This window comes from Eschscholzia californica, unplaced genomic scaffold (genome assembly GCF_041429995.1).
Source record: "Eschscholzia californica isolate CP2 unplaced genomic scaffold, dmEscCali1.0.p SCAF_1, whole genome shotgun sequence".
Lineage (NCBI taxonomy): Eukaryota > Viridiplantae > Streptophyta > Magnoliopsida > Ranunculales > Papaveraceae > Eschscholzia > Eschscholzia californica.
This window is the reverse complement of record NW_028238198.1, coordinates 27,486,783-27,494,678: the sequence shown is the minus strand read 5'-3', so window position 1 is coordinate 27,494,678 and position 7,896 is coordinate 27,486,783. Positions and strand designations below refer to the sequence as shown.

The following is a 7,896-nucleotide window of genomic DNA, read 5'->3' as shown; positions in this document are numbered from 1 at the left end:
TGTGGGCAGTTTTCTTGTTATTATTTAAGACATAAATAACCTTTGATATTATATCTAATTACAAAATTTGTTCTGATAATCCGATGGACCTGATTATCTCATACATAAATCTACGGTCCACTCAGAAAATCACCATTCCGTTTTATATAATAGACTAGATATAGCCCGTGCCCGTAGGGCACGGGGGAGTGTTTATCACACAATTTGATGTAGAATTCGGAAGCAATTGACTAATAACATCATACAACTATTTTTTCTTGATCGAATAGTTCCACTTTACATCTGAATGAGATTCTATCCTATTAGAAAACCTTTATTACAACAAAATTTAAGCTACGAAACAGAGGAAAACCGACAAACTCATTTCATTCATTCAAACCTAAAAACACTCATTTTTACAACCTCTATAAATGAAACAATCAATATCCTACTTACACAAATAAAAAGAAGGAGAATATTTACCAAGTATCAATGGAGAACTATCTACCTCTCTAATTCTCACATTATGTCGTTTTGTGTTCATGACATTATCTTCCATAGGCAAATTATGGTCCTGAACAACAAAATCCTTATTAAAGAAAAATCAATTATGATCTATTTCCTTAAAATAAAACACCAAGAAAATGCTTACCTAGTGCAAATTATTTATGATAACATCCACTGCTCCAACATCCTAAATAGTTAGATATAATACATTTCCAGCTACATCCCCAGAGGTTTCATTGTGTACAATCTCTTGCATCTTGTAATTAGACAGTTTTCCCTTTTACCTGTATTGGTTTTGATGACGAAACATAATAAGATATCATGAATAGTCTGGTTTAAATTCGCCATAAAGACCATGATACAAAAAAGTGAACATGATGGTTTATAAACCAAGTTACCAAACAAAAAGAATAAAAAAACCACGAGTACAGTTGTTGTGAGTTACAAATCGCTTCCTAGTTCAATAACTCCTCTTTGTCTAAATGGTTTTCCAAATGCCGTGCATGTTAAAAAATTTAAACTTCACTGTGTGATTTGTGAAATTGCCAAATGATTCACTTGCTTGCATCCTACGTTTCTAGGTGTAAAATAACGTCTCGAAATGTTTTTTGTAGTCAGGAATCTTAACTCTTTTATAATAACAAACATTACATTGATGCATTCCTTTCACACCATAAGAACAAATTACTAAATAATCCTCGATTAAAAAAAAAAATCTAACAACCTTGTCATAATTCTAAAAAAAAAACCTTTGTCATAGACAATTTTAACTTCTTCCAACCACCAAAATCAATTAGATTATTGTTCTAAAATTAAAAAGCAATAATTTATTTTCCAAAGAAATTAACTCTCTTAGTTGAATTTCTGAATAATGAAAATACCTGTCCCTGGCTAATGTTTTGGTATTCAGTTCCTGCCAATACCGATATATGGAGTAGAGCTCGAGTAACACCTTTCAATCTAAAGTACCTACTTGAGCAGTTGAACAATAAAAAACCAATTAGGTATCTCTTTGAAAGAAAGTAAGATTATCATTCACTTTCATTAAACCAAAACAATTACAAAGATTGAGTTATATAGTTCATCAATCTAGAGAGAGAGTCAGTTATAAGTTTGTTAAGACTAATTACATCTTAACTACCATTAACTAACAGTTAACTAACCTAACCAACTAATTATACACACACAAACTATTGGCACATGTGACAGAGTGTAAACAGGGTGTGAACAAATTCAGTTAAGCTTCTTCTCTTCTTCTTTCTTATCTGCTTTATCTTCTTCTCTCTTACACCCCCCCCCCCCTCAAACTCATGTTTCGAAAGAGGAACAAACATGAGTTTGTCTCTGATTGACTTGAGAGTGGAGAAAAGCACCCCCTTTGTAAGAATATCAGCTAAGTTATCTTCAGATGCCACAAACTTAACCTCAAGCTTCTTTTGAAACACCAAATCCCTAATAAAGTGAAAATCTATATCCACATGTTTGGTTCTGGCATGAAGAACAGGATTAGATGCTAGGTATTTTGCACCCATATTATCACAAAAGATAGTCATAGGCATCTGTACTTCTAGATGAAGTTCCTTTAGCAAGTAAGAAACCCATAACATCTCAGAGATAGCCAAGGAAAGAGCTCTATACTCTGCTTCTGTAGAGGATCATGAAACCACCAATTGCTTCTTAGAAGACCAGCAAATGAGAGTAGAACCCAGAAAAACACAGTAACCACTTGTTGATCTCCTAGAATCTGGGCAACTGCCCCAATCTGAATCAGAATATCCAGACAAGGAAGTAATATTTCCAGGGACAACTCTTATACCAGCACCAATTGTTCCCTTTAAATATCTTAAGACCTTCTTGAGCAGGATGAGATGAGTGGTGCTAGGTTCCTGCATAAATTGAGCAAGATAGTTCACAGCAAAAGCAATATCTGGCCTTGTCATGGTTGCATACTGAAGCCCTCCAACCATACTCCTATAAAAAAGTGGATTTTCAATTGGTTCCCCATCAAACTTAGAAGCTCTCTTGCCATGAGACACTGGTATTAAACTTGGCTTACTATCTTGCAACTCAGACTTATGAAGGAGCTCAGAGATATATTTAGTCTGAGTCAATTCAAGATAGGAACTATGAGATTGAACTTCTATACCCAGAAAATAATGAAGTGTACCCAACTGTTTCATAGCAAACTCATGTCCCAAATCAGTCACTAGCTTTTTCATTAAGAACTCACTTGAGCCAGTGAGAATGATGTCATCAACATAGAGGAGAAAAATGAGAATCTGTCCATCTAGATAAAACACAAACATAGATGTGTCAGATGAACTTCTCTTGAAACCCCATTGGTGCAGATAGGATGCTATTCTTGTAAACCAAGCTCTTGGAGCTTGCTTAAGGCCATAGAGAGACTTGTGGAGCTGACAGACATGAGTAGGAAATTGAGGATCCTCAAAACCAGCAGGTTGTTTCATATAAACCACTTCACTCAAATCACCATGGAGGAAAGCATTTGACACATCAAGTTGTTGTATAAACCACTTATGAGTCATAACTAATGTAAGGGTAACTCTCACAGTTTGAATATTCACTACAGGGCTAAAGGTTTCTTGATAGTCTATACCTTCTTGTTGGTTATATCCCTGAGCAACCAACCTTGCTTTATATCTTTCAAGAGACCCATCTGAATTGTACTTGACCTTAAAAACCCATTTACATCCTAGGACATTCATAGAGGGTAACCTAGGTGTCAAGGACCATGTTTTATTTTGAACTAGAGCCTCATATTCAGATTGCATAGCCTGAACCCAATTCTTATCCTGAGAAGCAACCTTATAGGTCTTGGGTTCAGGAATAGAAGAGATGACAGCAATATAAGAAGCATGGAAAGCATGAGGAGTAGTAAAATATGAGACATGATCAGGAATTCCCTTAGGCTTAACTATCCCACTTTTTAGTCTAGTTTGCATAGGATGCTGATTAGTGAGAATAGGAGGAGCAACCTCTGAAAGAGAATTGGGTATCTCCTGGTTATTTTGAGAAGGTTCTAATGAATCATGAGATGAACTAGGTGATGAGGATATAGCAGAGGATATCTCCTGGTCATTTTGAGGATAGCTACTATGATAAGAGGGTATAGAGGTATTTGAACTTTGATTAAGCATAGGTAGTTGAAAAATTTGATAGGAAGTAGTGTTATCTTGGCTTTGTGAAGGAGTATGTGCAGTAATGTCAGCAAAGGGGAAGGAAGACTCATCAAATATAACATGTCTAGATACATATTCCTTATGAGATGACATATCCAAGCATTTGTACCCCTTATGAGTTGTACTATAACCTATAAACACACATTTAACAGACCTAGGAGATAGTTTATCATGCTTCACATTTCCCAAATATGGATAACACAAGGAGCCAAACACCTTAAGCATTGAGTAATCTGGACTTTTATTGAACAAAACTTCATAAGGTGTGGAATAAGAAAGTACCTTAGTTGGGGTTCGATTTATAATATAGCTTGCTGTGTCATAAGCATGAAACCAGAAACTCTTGGGCATTGAAGCTTGAAATAGCAAGGAATTCCCAACTGATGTAATCTGCCTGTTGTTCCTCTCAGCAGCTCCATTCTGCTCAGGTGTGTAAGGACAGGAACTTCTAAGGAGTATACCACACTTGGTCAAGTGAGCTTTGAAGTCTCCTTTAGATAGTTCAGGAGCACCATCACTTTGGAATATCTTGATGGATGTGGAAAATAGCCTCTCATAGTGTCTTTGAAAGGTTTGAAAGCAACTCAAACTCTCAGACCTGAGCTTAAGGGGATATATCCAAAAGAACTTGCTAAAGTCATCCATGAATAAGATATAATACCTTATCCCAGACTTTGTTGTTACAGGTGATGGCCCCCAAATATCACAATAGATTAGTTGTAGTGGACCAGAGGAGGTACTATCTGAGGTATAAAATGGTAGCTTATGACTCTTACTTAGTTGGCAAGAGTTACATAAGGACATGAAGTCTCTTGAACTCAGTTTTATTCTTTTCTCTTTTTCCAAGCTCAAGATGATATCCTTTGAAGGATGTCCTAGCCTATTGTGCCAGGTTTGAGCAGATGCTGTCACGGAATAGGCTTCCTCAATGGTATCTTGAGGTTTTTCATAAGGGTTTAGTGTGAGATCAATGCTATAAAGGTTGTTTATCATAGGTCCATCAGCAAGGACCTCTTTAGACCACAAGTCTCTAACTAGAAAACCCCATGGCAAGAACTCAAAACTGCAGAAATTTTCTTTTGTGAATTTTGAAATGGAAAGCAAGTTTCTTTGAATGGTTGGTACATGGAGTACCTTTTTGAGCTGAAAAGAGGCTGAACCAGAACTCACATTTGCCTCTCCTGTGTTGGATATGGATAGTGATTTCCCATCTCTTATCATGACCCCATTGGTACCCTTGTAAGGCTCACTGACATTGAGATTCCCTTTGCTATAAGTCATATGACTACTAGCTCCTGTGTCAGCAATCCATTTGCTGTCATTCTTGTTCTGATAAGATGTGTTTGCTGCATAGGCTACCTCTTGATTTTCATCACAATAGACAAGATGAGCTTGCTCTTCTTCTTCTTCATCTTGTTGTGTCAAAAACCCATCTTCATCCTCATCCTCCTCCTCTAATTCTTGCAAATGAAGATTTGCAAAATTTCTTTGGGGTAACTTGTTTGAGGATGATGGCTCAGAGAAATCCTTAAACCTCATCCTACATTGCCTAGCTGTGTGACCCCATTTGTAGCAAATACCACAAGGTATAGTAGTATAGTCAAAAAATACATTTCTTGGTTGAGATGAAGATGATATTTGTTTTTGACTCTGTCTGAATTGATTTCTCTGTTGAAAACCATCTGAATTTTGGGTTTGATTTGGGTATCTGTAAGAGGGTTTTGTTGGGTTTCTTGGTTGGTATTTTTTTACAAAGTAGGATTCATTTTCATCATTCATGTCTTGTTCTTTTAACCAGACTTCATGATGAGTTAATCTACTTCTGAGTTCACCAAAACTCAATATTCCTTCTCTATTTTGAATTGTAATGACAAATTGTGAATATTCTTTACCTAATCCTTGTAAAGCTATTCTTGTTAATTCAACATCACTAACCCTATCATTTACTGCTACAAGGGAATCAGCTAGGGTTTTAATCATACTTAAGTATTCAGAGATGGAAGATGTACCTTTCTTGATGGTTTGTAGTTTATGCCTCAATGATGACTTCTTGGCTTCGAATTCTTGAAGATAAATCTGTTCTAGATATCTCCAGATGTCTCTTGCTGTTTTCAAACCCAGAATATCTGATGCTATAGATTGATTAATTGTGGCTTTGATGAATGATTTTACAAAACTGTCATTCTTCCTCCATTGAAGATAGGTAGGATTCACAATATCTCTTCCTTCAACCACAGTCAATTGTGGTGGTTCTTCATAAGATCCATCGATATAGCACATAAGATCATTACCAATTAATGCATTTTCGATTTGATCTTTCCAAATTAGAAAGTTGGAACCATCTAATTTTGTTGAAATCAGACTTGTTATGTTAGCATTGTAAGAAATTTGACCTGGATTAGGGTTCATAATTTGAGGATTGTTGATGATTTCTGGTTGTTCCATGGAATGAGATCAATTCTCTGATTCTATGATGCAGAAGATGAACTCTTAGTTGCGAATTAGAAAGACTGAGTACTCCGATTCTTTGATGACGGAAGTTTCAGCTCCTTTTGATCGATTTTGGTCTCGTCCCAATTTTAGGGTTTCTTGAATCAATTTTGATCTTCAACTCTTAGGGCTCTGGTACCATGAAAGAAAGTAAGATTATCATTCACTTTCATTAAACCAAAACAATTACAAAGATTGAGTTATATAGTTCATCAATCTAGAGAGAGAGTCGGTTATAAGTTTGTTAAGACTAATTACATCTTAACTACCAGTAACTAACAGTTAACTAACCTAACCAACTAATTATACACGCACAAACTATTGGCACATGTGACAGAGTGTAAACAGGGTGTGAACTAATTCAGTTAAGCTTCTTCTCTTCTTCTTTCTTATCTGCTTTATCTTCTTCTCTCTTACACTCTTCAAGCTTACTATAGTGAAGTGATATCAGTACTTTAACAAAGTTGGATTGAAGAGAATCAAATGGAACTTACAGAATCAGAGGCAATAACTAACTCATGAATCAAATTACAAATCTGTTATCGATAATTGCGACAAAATTGAAGTGTAACGCAACAAAAAAAATCCATGATTCATAATTTTTTTACTAAAATACTTGCTAAAATCACATTAGCATAGAACCTAATAATCAAATTAAAGTTAACCTGGAAGCCCAAACCATATTGTGCATTACTTATTAGACATATCATACAATAAATCCTTGACATACTAACAATAGCCTACATTATTAAGAAAAACCCCTTCAAAAATAAGGTTGGTACAAAAAAGAAATGAATAAAACAATTGAGCAATGAAGTGAAGGAAATGGGTGAGCAAAGAACAAAAAACCTAGTTTATTAGGTTTCCATAATCCTAATCGAGCAGTCACTATGCCGAACTTCAACTCACCTATGGTCCTATAAGGTAATGATTGGATGGAGGGTAAAGAGAGTTGTTAAAAATTAACATAGAGATGGCATAGTTAGATATAAATAATTTTAGATTTCATTTTATTAGAAAGACAAAAATATACTCCCTAGCGTGTCTGAACAATAGATGCATAAAAAATAACTCATTTAAACTTACAATAACACAATATACCTTCGAGACAGGCAGGACATACTCCTCTATTCCCGGAGCAACATTTTCGCTTAATTTTGAAGGTTCACTGGTCTTCTTTGGGAAGGAGGTATACCATTTGCTCCATTTGTGAAATGCATATCATTTGGAAAAGCTTTTTAATCAAACTTCCACTATTTGTAGTTTTTCGACAGAACCAAAATCTCCAATTATGGTCGCTTCATCGATCTTATCGTCTCCGCTCCCAAAGTGTTTGGTGATGTTTGTGGACGCCCAAAATCTGCATCATAAGAAATTTGAGAGGAGGAGATCATTATGTGTCAGGCCTTGACGTGGCGATACTAGTATCAACCTGAAATCCAGTTGATGGTGCAGAGATTACATTAACGGGTGATGACGAAGGCCGACACTCTTCTATAGCATAAATGAAACTTAGCATTAAACAGAAACTAATCTAATCAAATTAACAAACCCAACAAATAGACATTAACATCAAGAAAGAAACATAGAGGAACACTCTGCAAGCAAGATAACCAATTGGTAAACTGAATAAAGGAAAATAATATCAAATTTGAAGATCATTTCATAAAGTTAAATTAAATCAATGAATCAAAAGTTCAACCATTCTGCAAATCCTATA

At 35.4% G+C, this 7,896-nt stretch overlaps 1 long non-coding RNA gene across 1 annotated transcript; it reads right to left on the bottom strand.

The window, feature by feature from the left end:
• Window positions 1-688: 688 nt before the first annotated feature.
• LOC147565667 (uncharacterized) lies at window positions 689-7,358 on the bottom strand. The gene is made up of 3 exons (XR_015237358.1): window positions 7,278-7,358; window positions 1,368-1,455; window positions 689-770 (listed from the first exon to the last, which is right to left on the bottom strand). It is a non-coding gene; the product is annotated as an uncharacterized LOC147565667 (long non-coding RNA).
• Window positions 7,359-7,896: the final 538 nt, after the last annotated feature.